This window comes from Dipodomys merriami, unplaced genomic scaffold, assembly GCF_024711535.1.
Source record: "Dipodomys merriami isolate MVZ:Mamm:240054 unplaced genomic scaffold, mDipMer1.0.p SCAF_57, whole genome shotgun sequence".
Lineage (NCBI taxonomy): Eukaryota > Metazoa > Chordata > Mammalia > Rodentia > Heteromyidae > Dipodomys > Dipodomys merriami.
Window position 1 is genome coordinate 3205879 of NW_027206146.1, and position 12295 is coordinate 3218173.

General features: G+C 48.1%; 2 pseudogenes; one reads left to right on the forward strand and one right to left on the reverse strand.

The window, feature by feature from the left end:
* The window catches only part of LOC138812426 (voltage-dependent calcium channel gamma-2 subunit-like), a 351801-nt pseudogene that overhangs the window by 311747 nt on the left and 27759 nt on the right, over window positions 1-12295 (reverse strand).
* Window positions 1-12295, forward strand: part of LOC138812377 (serine/threonine-protein phosphatase 2A 65 kDa regulatory subunit A alpha isoform-like) — a 60420-nt pseudogene that overhangs the window by 45334 nt on the left and 2791 nt on the right.

Sequence of the window (12295 nt, forward strand, 5' to 3'; positions counted from 1 at the left end):
GTGGTTCCGTACCCCCCCATCCCCCAATTGGCCTCTCTCCCTTTCCCCCCACTGGGCCCTCATCTCTTATGCCCCTTGGGCACTCAGCACCCCTTCTGCTCCCCAGGACTCCGTGAGGCTGCTAGAGGTGGAGGCGTATGTGAACATCACCCAGCTCCTGCCTCAGGAGTACCTGGAGGCACTGGTGATGCCCACACTGCGGAAGGTGGCCGAAGATAAGTCCACTACATGGTGGCCGACAAGTTCACTGAGGTGTGTGTGTGGCCTGAAGGGCACAGGCAGGGCCAAGGCTGAAGGGAAGAGGGATACGTGTCTCTCCTGCATGGGAGCGGACAGCCTGACATCCGTGGGCAGAGAAGCCAGGGCTGGATCTTGGCAGGGTCAGGTTAGACTGGCTTGTGTGGAGCCCCGCTGGTCCCTCCCCCACTCACTCCAGTTTGCACATGGCAGAGCCCAGAGAAGTTGGGAAAGGTGGGAAAGGCAAGCTCTCTGTCCTGGGCTCCGAGTGAGATTCTTGTCTTGCCCAGGAGTGGAAGGTGCAGACAGACAAGGAGCTGAGGTAGAAACAGGGCTGCCCACTAGCACACTATACCAGTTACACTGGTAAAAGGGCATGAGGATCTTGGAGGGCTACCCTTGTGTGTGCCCATAGTGTGGACCCATCGGCTTTGGTGGTGGTCAGGAGCAAGCGTGGTCAGGAGGAAGCTTAAGACATCTCTGGCAACCAGTCTCAAGAAAATGCAGAGTCACTAGGCACAGCTTCTTCCAGACATGTGTTCATACTGGCAACTGGGGCTCTGAACTGGGGCATTGTGCTCACAGGGCAGGCGTCCACCTTCTTGAGGCACACCCTGCCCTTTGGCTTTTATTTCAGCTAGGATTTCAAGCTTTTGCCTGGGCTGAACTTGGACTCCAATTCTCCTAACTCTGCCTCCTGTATAGCTAGCTAGATTGTAGGTGTGAGCTGCTGTGCACAGCCCATTTTATACATGTGGGGGGTCCTCCCTCCAATCCTCCACGCAATCCTTTTCCACCTCCTACCAAAGTTGTAAAGTTCATTTTGCCACATAATGACTTGTATATCTCATTGTTTCAATGGATCCACCTGTATCCCTAGTTAAACGATTTGTTTTTTCCCTTCCCCTACACAAATTGTACCAACCTCAAATACAGGGAAAGCAGGGGTTATACCATGAGGGAAGGACATACAAAGCAACAAAGAAATAATCTTATAAATGCATCAGAAACAATCACCTGAAAGAAAAACAACATTTGAATACATATTTTAGGGATCATCTCCCTAACTTCAACTTATCTGACTTTTTCTGCTTGACTCACACATATACTAGTTATTGCAAATTAGGGAAACCATGGGACCTGTGTTTCTTTGGGCCTGGCTTACTTCACTTAATATAATTTTTTCCAAGTCTTTCCATTTCCTAACAAATGGGGCAATGTCATTCTTTCTGATGAAGGCATAGAATTCCATTGTGTATATATACCACATTTTCTTGATCCATTCAAGATCCATTTCTACTGACAAGCATCTGGGTTGGTTCCATATCTTAGCTACTGTAAATAATGCTGCAATAAACATAGTTGTGCTGGTAGCTTTAGTGTGGCCTTGCTTATGATCATTTGGGTAAATGCCCAAAAGTGGGATTGCTGGATCATTGGGTAGCTTTATGTGGAGTCTTTTGAGGAACCTCCATACTGCTTTCCAACATGGTTGAACAAGTTTACACTCCCACCAACAATGCAGTAAGGTTCCCTTCTGTCCACATCCCCTCCAGCATCTGTTGTTATTAGAGTTCTTGATTTTTGCCATTCTAACTGGGGTGAGGTGGTATCTCAATGTTGTTTTGATTTGCATTTCTTTTATGGCTAGGGAGGTTGAGCATTTCTTCATGTGTCTATTGGCCATCCTTCTTTCCTCTTCAGAGAAGTTTCTCTTTAAGTCTTTAGCCCACTTATTTATTGGACAGTTGTTTATTTGAAGATTTGTTGTTAGGGGATTTAATTTTTTGAATTCCAGGTATATTTTAGATATGAGACCCTTGTCTGTTGTATAGCTAATGAAGATCTTCTCCCAATCTGTGGGCTTTCTATTGATCTTGCTAGCTATGTCCTTTGCCATGCAGAAGCTCTGCAATTTCATGCAATCCTATTTGTCCAACCTTCCTTTGATTTGTTGTGTTTCTGGATCTCTATTAAGAAAATTTCTGCCTGTGCCAAGGAGACCTAGGGTTTCTCCTATTCCATCCTGTAATGTTTTCATAGTGTCTGCTTTGACTCCGAGGTCTTTGATCCATTTGGAGTTGATTCTGGTGCAGGGTGATATATAAGGACCTTGCTTTAGTTTTCGACAAGTAGTTAACCAATTTTGCCAGCACCATTTACTGAAGAGGTTGTCTTTCTTCCATTCTATTTTTTTAGCTCCCTTATCGAAGATTAGATGGCTATAGGTCTGTAGATTCATTTCTGGGTTTTCAATTGTATTCCATTGGTCCTGAGGTATGTTCTTGTGCCAATATCAAGCTCTTTTGATTACTATGGTTTTGTAGTAGAGTTTGAAATTTGGTATTTATATTCCTTCAGCACTGTTCTTTCTGTTGAGCATTGTTTTAGCTATTTGGGGTCTTTAATTTTTCCATATGAATTTTTGGATTGCCTCTTCTATTTCCTTGAAGAATGAGGTTGGAATATTGACAGGTATCACATTGAATTTGTAGATAACCTTGGGAAGTATTGCCATTTTCCAATTCAGGAGCATGGGAGTTTTTGCCACTTTCTAAGTTCTGTTTTGATTTCCTTTTTCAAGTTTTTAAAGTTTTCATCATAGAGGTCCTTCACTTCTTTGGTTAAGTTAATTCCCAGGTGTTTTATTTTTTGTGGGGCTATTACGAATGGAGTTGCTTTCCTAATTTTAGCCACACTTTTCTCATTGTTAGCATACAGAAAAGCCATTGATTTTGAGGGTTAATTTTATACCCTGCTGCCTTGCCAAAGTTTTGAATCAGCTTGAGTAATTTGGGAGTGAAGTCTGTGGGATTCTTTAAATACAAGATCATGTCATCTGCAAAGAGGGTGAGTTTTATTTCTTCTTTCCCTATTTGGATCCCCTTTATGTTTGCATCTTGTCTTATTGCTGTAGCTAGGCATTCTAATTATAGATTGAAGAGCAGTGGAGAGACTGGACATCCTTTTCTCGTTCCTGAGTTTAGAGGAAATGGCTTTAGTTTTTCACCATTAAGTACAATGATGGCTGTAGGTTTGTCATATTCAGCCTTTATTGTATTGAGGAAGGTTCCATGAATTCCTAATTTTTCCGGAACCTTTATCATAAAGTGGTGTTGGATCTTGTCAAATGCTTTTTCTGCATCTATTGAGAAAACAATGTGGTTCTTATCCTTGCTCTTGTTGATGTGATGAATTATATTAATTGATTTGTCTACATTGAACCAGCTTTGCATCCCTGAAGTGAATCCTGTTTGATCGTGGTGTATGATTTTTTGGATGAATTGTGGAAGTTGATTGGCCAAACTTTTGTTTAGAAATTTTGCATCAATGTTCATCAAAGAAATGGGTCTATAGTTCTCTTTCTTTGGTGAGTCCCTGCCTGGTTTTGGGGTGAGGGTTTTGATGACTTCACAGAAGGAGTTCGGTAGTGAACTTTCTCTTTCAATTTTATTGAAGAGTTGGAGGAGTATTGGTGTGAGCTCTGCTTTGAAGGCCTTGTAGAATTCCACTGTAAAACCATTTGGTCCTGGACTTTTCTTAGATGGGAGGACTCTTATTGCTGTTTCTATTTCAATACTTGATATGGCCCTGTTAAGATGGTTTAACTCATCTTGGTTTAGTTTTGGCAGGACATTTTCTTTAGTACAATGAGTGCCTGCTGTTCTCTCATTCCCTCCAAGCCCCTCCCTCCTGTCTCCACCCACCAGCTGGGCAGTTCACTTTCATCAATGTCCAGTGAGTTCCATGGATGCACTTTTTTTTCCATCCTTTTTCCCTCCTTGGCCCCTCCCCAATATAACATGAGAACAGACTGTTTATCAGATAAAGAACACAGAAGTATCAAAAGTTAAAACCGAAAAATATATATGTATTTTGTTTCCACATCTTGGGATTTGTTTCAGTATGTGTAATATTTTATATGAATATGAAGAGACCCTTAGGCATTGGGCCTTTGTGATTCTCTCCTAAGACTATTCTCCTTTGGTCTCACTGTGTGTGAGTCTCTGGAATCCTGTGGCATTTGTTGTATCCCAGTGCATTTTAATTTTTTCTTGTGTGTTCTTTTTTTTTTTTTGGGTCAGGTCATAGGACCTGAACTCTGGACCTGGGCGCCATCCCTCAGCTCTTCAGCTCAAGGCTAGTGCTGTACCACTTGAGCCACAGTGCCACTTTCAGCTTTTTTCTTTTTGCTTATGTGGTGCTGAGGAATTGAACCCAGGGCCTCATGCATGCAAGGCAAGTGCTCTACTACTGAACCATGTTCCCAGCCCCCCAGTGCATTTTAGATCTAACTTCCTTATATCAGAGAGAATATGCACCGTTAATCTCCAATCTTGACTTACCTCACTTCACATGATTTGTTCTAGTTCCGTCCATTTTCATGTGAATGACATTATTTTATACTTTCTAATGGCTGTGTAAAGTTCTATTGTCCACATCTTGCGCCTCTACTCATCTACTGTGGGACATCTGGGCTGTTTCCATATCTTGGCTATTGTGAGTAGTGTGGCAGTGAACATGGGTGTGCAGGTGTCCTTGTCATGACGTTCAGTGTAGATGCCCAGGAATGGGTGGGAGGGAAGGTCTGTGTTTAGTATTTCCAGGAACCTGCAGACTGCTGGGCTGAGTGGCTCTACTAGTTCAAATTCCCTCCAGCAGCGCAGTAGAATTCCTTTTCTCCACTTCCCCATCAGCATTTGTTCAAATTCACAATGTTGGCCAATCTAACTGTATTGAGATGGAATCTCAGGGTTGTTTTGATTTGTACTTCCTTCATGCCCAGGAATGATGAGCATATCCTCATGTGTTTCTTTGCCATTCTTCCCTCTTCTGAGGAGTCTCTCCTTAGCTCCCCTGCCCATTTAGTGACTCAGCCCACTATATTTTAGTGTAAATGTAAAAGCGGGAGACTCTGCATCACTGGCATGTTTTTGGATCCGGTCACAGAAAGCCCCACTTGGGATGATGTGAACTAAGGTCTGTGGTTTCTGCGCATGCTGCTGGGGACGAGGCCCGGATCCAGGGAGAGCAGCCTGCCTAGTCTCCACACCTCTGCACTGCTTCTGCCTGAATTTTGGCCTCAATAGGTGAGAGAGGCTGCCAGACCCCCTTTTGCTCCACACACCCTCCCTCTCCCTGGTTCTGGGTTTACAGCTCCAGAAAGCAGTGGGTCCTGAGATCACAAGACAGACCTGGTGCCCGCCTTCCAGGACCTGATGAAGGACTGCGAGGCCAAGGTGAGGTCTGCGGCCTCCCACAAGATGAAAGGTGTGTGCCTGTGACCCTGCTTGAGGAGGGGGGCAGCCGGTTGCATCTCATCCCCCACCTTGGCCTGCAGAGTTCTGGGAGAACCTCTCTTCGGATTTTTGGGAGAAGATGATCATGACCCAGATCCTGCCATGGATCAATGTAACCGGTTTGGCAGAGGGAGTCAGCTGGGCATGAAAGAGGGCACAGAACAGGCTGTGGAAATGCCCCAGGCACCTGGGTTACAGGCTGAGGCCAAGGAGATGGAGGCATAGACCCTGAAGCGCACCCCTAAATCCCCTGCCAATCACATGCAGAGAAGGCTGAAGCAGGTCCCCTGGGTCCTCCCTTCCTTCTCCCTCTCAGGAACTGGTATCAGATTCCAACCAGCAAGTGAAGTCTGCCTTGGCCTTCATCATCATGGGCCTCTCTCCCCTCCTGGGCAAAGACAACACCATCGAGCACTTTCTGCCCCTCTTCCTGGCCCAGCTGAAGGACAAGGTGAATCTCCCCTCCCCCAGTCTCCCACCCAGGTTATCAATCACCATCCCGGAGTCCATTGGGTATTCCCAGGGTCAGCTTGAGGCTGGAACAGTGGCCCTGGGGAGTTGGCTGGTCTGTAGTGTGTTGCTGTGGGGTGGCACTACCTTCCCCACATTCTGGGCCACCTTGGGCCAGGCATTACTGGAGCCCCATCCTCTGCAGTGCCCGGAGGTGCGGCTGAACATCATCTCCAACCTGGACTGCATGATCGAGGTGATCGGCATCCGGCAGCTGTCCCAGTCACTGCTGCCTGCCATCCTGGAGCTAGCTGAGAACGCCAAGTGGTGGGTGCGGCTGGTCATCATCGAGTACATGCCCCTGCTGACTGGGCAGCTGGTGCATGATCCAGGGCATGCCGGCTAGGGCGGGGAGGGAAGAGGAGGCAGGCTGGCCTCCCTGACCTTTGGAGCCCTCACCACCTCACTCCTCTGGCAGGGAGTTGAATTTTTTTATGAGAAACTCACCTCCTTGTGCATGGCATGGCTGGTGGACCATGGTGAGTCCTGCCAGAAGGAGCTGGCAGCCACTGTGTGGGGCCATGCCGCTGTTCTGTTTGTGCCCTGCCCCCCGGTGTTGGAACCCTGCGGAAGGCTGGCGCTGAGCCATGACCCATTTTAAAACTCCCCCATGGCCTTGCTGTTCCCCTTGCAGTCTCTGCCATCTGTGAGGCATCCACCAGCAACCTCAAGAAGCTGATGGAGAAGTTCGGGAAGGAGTGGGCACATGCCACCATGATCCCCAAGGTGCTGGCTAAGTCCGGTCACCCCAACTTCCTGCAGTGCATGGCCACCCTCTTCTGCATAAACGTGAGTGTGGCGCGCACCACACCTGCACCTAGGTGCCAGCTTGCCAGGGGAGGGGCATGCCCGGCCTCACCATGATACCAGGCTTGGTAGTGGAGAGGTTGGTGGCCAGGGCCTGCGGTACACATCTGGAGCTGGATGGGCTCCAGGCCTCCGGCCCACTTGGCCTGGGTGTGGGTGAACTGGTGTGAGACACACCATTGGCTGCATGTTCAGAGTTGAGCTCATTGTAAATCATAGTCGCGGGGAGGTCGTGTCAGTTGTGCGCTCCGTTTGGATGCTGGTGAGGGTTGGCATAGCCTTGCCACCAGGGCCCAGGTGCCAGGCCCTGACTGTACTGATTGTGTGCCCATGCTTGGCCAGGTTCTGTCGGAGGTGTGCGGGCAGGACATCACCACCAAGCTCATGCTGCCCAGAGTTGTGCACATGGCAGGGGACCCAGTTGCCAACGTCCGCTTCAATGTGGCCAAGTCCCTGCAGAAGATCGGGCGCATCCTCTATAACAGGTGAGCTGGGACTCGCTGTTCTTATGCTCCTCTGCAGCTACACTGTTTCTTCCTTTGTGGTGATAGTGAGGGTTGACCTCACTAGGCAAGCATTGTGCCACTTGAGCCATACCCCCAGCACTTTTTCACTTGATTATATTTCACGGAGTGCATGTGTAGACCCAGGCTGCCTGGTCTGTGCATGCTGTTCACACCGCTAGGAATACGGGTGCCACCATGCCCAGCTATTGCTAGGGCTTCCTCAGTGGCTGGGATTCCAGATGTGCACCACTGTGTTCAGCTGCCACTGCTCCCTGCTGCTTCCCAGTGTCGGCTTCACTGTAGACTGAGGAGTCGGCAGTGGTGGTGGCGAGCCTGATGGGGAGGGAGGTGTGAAGGGAAGGGAGGTGAGGGGTGGCTCAGCATGGCTAGCCATCTGGAGATGCAAGGTGTAATTCGGCAGGAGGTGGCCAGCCTGAACTGAGTTCCCAGCTGTGGGTCCCCATCAGCTTCATGCTCCAGCACTTTCCCCTCTGCTTCCATCACCCTGCAGAGTGAGGTCAAGCCCGTCCTGGAGAAGCTGACTCAGGACCAGGATGTGGACGTCAAGTACTTTGCCCAGGAGGCCTTGACCAGTGCGGGCTGCCGGTGGGTGAGCAGTGGCAGGTGGGAGGGGTGGTGGTGCCCTGGTAGGGGCCCGGGAGGGCCAGAGGGTGGCAGTGCCCAGTCAGGGGCTGGGGGGCCAGACAGGTAGGTGGATGGGGAGAGGGTGGTGGGGCCTGGGCAGGGACACAAGAGGGCCAGGCTGGGCTCCTGAGCCGGCCCATTCCTGTCCCTGCAGTTCTGTCTCTTACCTGATGCTGGAGGAAGAGCCAGTGCTTGGGCCTTCAGTGCCTGGTCTCTGGCCTAACCTCCGCTCAGCCCTTCCTGACCTACTCCCTCAAGGAGCCAGTGTGTCACTGCCTCCTGCTGCTGAGATGGGGACCCCATACCCACCTCCCTCCCACTTCCCTCCCCTTCCCTCCCCCATCCCACCCCGGTGGTTTATTTGTGTCAACTGTACTGTTTATATTTTATTCCCTTTTTCCCTCTTTTCACAAAGAAATAAAGGTGTAGAAACAGTCGGCCCACAGGTCTTAGTGGGGGTTGGGGTCAATGTCTTGGGGCCTTGGTCTCTGTCCTTTTCTGTGAGGAGACTTAGTCCTAAACACTCACACTGAGTGCCCTGACCCCTAGGCATGCTGCCTGCGGTGACAGAGCTGGCCAAGGACTCTGGCTGCCTGCGGAGACCCTACTGTTCACATCCTCCTACTATTCACATCCTCGTACTGCGCAAGTCCTCTTACTGTTCACTGAGCCCTGGGAAAATCATCCATGTTTTTTGATGAACACAAAGCATAGTCTCAAAACCTGGGTTTCCCACTGGGTACCGCAAGCATCCCCAAGGCCCTTGTGGTAGAAGACATCAGTGTGAGTCTCCTTTACAGCTTTATAGCTTTTTCTTTTTCTTTTTTCTTTTGGTTACTCATGTGGATGGAATTCTGGTCATGGCTGCTGTGCCTCAGCTCTTCAGTTGAGGGCGAGCACTCTACCACCTGAGCCACAGCGTCACTTCTGGTTTTCTGGTAGTTTATTGGAGATAAGAGTCTAATGGACTTTCCTGCCCTGGCTGGCTTTGAACCGTGATCCTCATATCTCAGCCTTCTGAGTAGCTAGGATGACAGGAGTGAGTCCCCGGCATGTGGCTAGGTTTGTGTCTTTTAAAGTTTGGATTCTACCTGAGAAAACATATTTACATTTCTTGTCTAACTTGTTTTCCTTCTCAAGATGTATGATGAATTCCAGTTCCATCCATCTTCCTACAGGTGCCAGGCTTTGTTCTTCATGGAAAGTTTTTTTTTTTTTTTAGCAGAACAGACAAATATACAAGATAGAAAGTAGTAGACGGCAATAGATAGTATATTAAAAATTTGGAGGTATTTGGTGGTGGGGAACTGATATACAACATAAAGCTCACAGTATTGTCCATATCTGTATACACCTGCCTGAAGTGTAAAGTAGTGAACCACCTCTACCCTGTGCCTGTCAGTCAGTGGGGAGAGCTGGCCCGGCCCAGTTATAAACCAACACTGCATAGAGATGACACTTCACCAGCCAAGACTGAAAACTGAAAGTTCAGGGTGGAAAACTATCCCAAGCAAATGGGCACTGACCTGAAAGGGTGCCCCAGTTGCTTGTCCCACGAGAGCAGGGGAGACATCAAACCCAAGTTAGGTTGATGAGATAATGACTGTCACCCTCTGTTGACAGACAGCGAGCCAGCACACAGATTTTTACTGCTGCCTGATTTCATGAACTAGTACTACTGGATGCCATGGACCCGTAAGTCCAGGCCAAGTTAGAATGTTGGCTTAAGACCCCTCTCATCAAGTGATAAGCTATCAAGCCCAAAGTCAACCATAAGACTTAAGGATCAAATGAAGGAACAGGTTTACAAATTCAAGAATCAAAACCATAGCACAACTTTCCAGATCCTCTGGGATGCAGCAAAAGCTTCTCAAGGAATTTACAGCTGTGCGGGCCTGACATGAAAGCAGTCAGGTGTCTCAAATGCAATCAATAATGAAGTACAGTCTAAACGCAAATCCATAACAGTGGATAGAAAGATAATCATAAGGTCTGGGAAGGTGGCTCAGTGATAGAGCACTTTGCTTGCATGATTGAGGCCCTGGGTTCAATTCCTCAGCACCATATAAGCAGGAAAATAAAGCCAGAAGTGGTGCTGTGGCTCAAGTGGTAGAGTGCTAGCCTTGAGCTGAAGAGCTGAAGGACAGTGTCCAGGCCCAGAGTACCGGCTCCATGATTGGACCCCTCCCTATCCCCCCAGAAAAGAAAGATAATCATAAAAATCAGCATAGAGCCAGCCAGGCACTGATGGCTGCTCACCACTAATCAGTGCTACTCCAGAAGCTCAGATCTTAGGATTGTGGTACAAAGGTAGCAGAAATGTCCATGAGGCATATTATCAATAAACTATCCCCAGAATGTACAAAGCAGAGCTGTGACTCAAGTGGGAGCACACTAGCCTGGAGCTAAGGAAGTGTAGCAACAGTGCCCAGGCCCTGAGTTCAAGCTTTAGGACAGGCACACACATAAACACACACACACACACACACACACACACACACACATACACACACACACACACACACACACACAAATCAGGGTAAAAATGAAAAAAATGGAGATTAAAAGAAAAATGTAAAAAAAATCAGTGAAAAAAGTTGGCGCTGGTGTCTCACGCCTGTAATCCTAGCTACTCAGGAGGCTGAGATCTGAGTATCATGGTTCAAAGCCAGCAGAGGCAGGAAGGTCCATGAGACTCATCTCCTATAAACCACCAGAAAACTGGAAGTGGTGACTGTGGCTCAAGTGATAGAGTATTCGCCTTGAGCTGAAGAGCTGAGGGACAGTGCTCAGGCCCAGAGTTCAAGCCTCAGGACTGACAAAAAAAATTAGGGAAGGTAAGAACTTTCCTTGGGAAGATAGCTGAGACTGACAAGCCTTAATCCAAGAACAGTGAAGACATCAACTAAGAAAACTAGAATATCATAACAGTTTAAATTCCAGTTCTCACTGGGAAGTATATTAGAAACTTAATCCAACACATTAAAAAACATACAAGAAATGGATTCACTTCTTTGCATGTTGGACCCATCAGGTTTTATCCAAGATGATTTTAGTCAGCTAACTATATCTGTAATCAAGGAGTAAATAGATTCCACCAGGTGTTCAGAGTTACCACCAATGCTCCTCAGACAGGTTCAAAAACCGGGAAAGGAATAATGCTACCAAACTCCCTCTCATACCAAAATGAGAACAGACTAGAGACAAGATTAGACACCTATTTCCTTGAAGAGCAAAAATGTAAAACATTTCATAACATACCTGCAAGTAATTTTAACAATGCATTGAAAGATCATGCACTAGGCCCACATTACATTCCACCCAAAATTGCAAGTGTGGCTCAACCAGTCCTGAACAATTTGAAGAGTAAGACCCTGGACACCTGTGGCTTGCAACTGTCATCCTAGCTACTGAGGCTGAGATCTGAGGATCACAGTTCAAAGCCAGCCTGGGCAGAAAAGACCAGGAGACTCTTCAATTCCCTACCAGAAAACTGGAAGTGGCACTGAGCTCAAAGTGGTAGAGCGCTAGCCATGAGTAAAAGAGCTCAGGGACATCACCAAGGCTCTGAGTTCAAGCCCCACTACTGATTTCCCGCTGCCCCCTCCCCCCCAAAAAAAGTCATTATACCAAGGATCCATCTTCTTGAAAGGTTTCTCCGCCAAGGCACTATCAGCTGTAAGAAGAAGTGAGTAGTTAGGGATTTTAATGAAGTAGAAACAATGGGAAAGTAGATACAGTCTGGCAGGGACCTGACAAGGCAAGGTGTGTGCAGTGTACAATAGTGGCCACCCTCATTCCAGGACTCGGGTATGACCCAGGAACACAAGTCAGATGGCGCCTGTGCTAGGCATCAGTCAATGGTTACTCCCAGATCTGACCTGGCATGAGCGCTTCCCCTCAAAACCTCCCCAGGATGTTCTTGTCCCTTTTGGATTCCACTGTTTTGATAGCAATGGCAGCGATTCGCTAGACTGGTGGTTTTTTGAGGATGGCGACGACAGTGTGGCTTGCTCTAACAGCAGGAGGTGCACAAGGGGGGGGCTGGAGCCCCTAAACTTAGGATACAGGGTTTGGGGGCAGGGGTAGCTGACCTCCCAGCTGGTTCACAGGCTGAGTCGCACCTTTGTGTCACAATCCATTTTTCCTGGAAGGATTTGTCAGGAGCTTCAAGTCATCCCCAGGAGTGAGAGGTGGGCAGTTCTCATCCCTCCTTCATATTGAGCATAGTCACCAGGTGCTGCTGTAAATGAAGCCAAGTTAGGAGCTGGCTGTGAGCTCTGAGAGGCA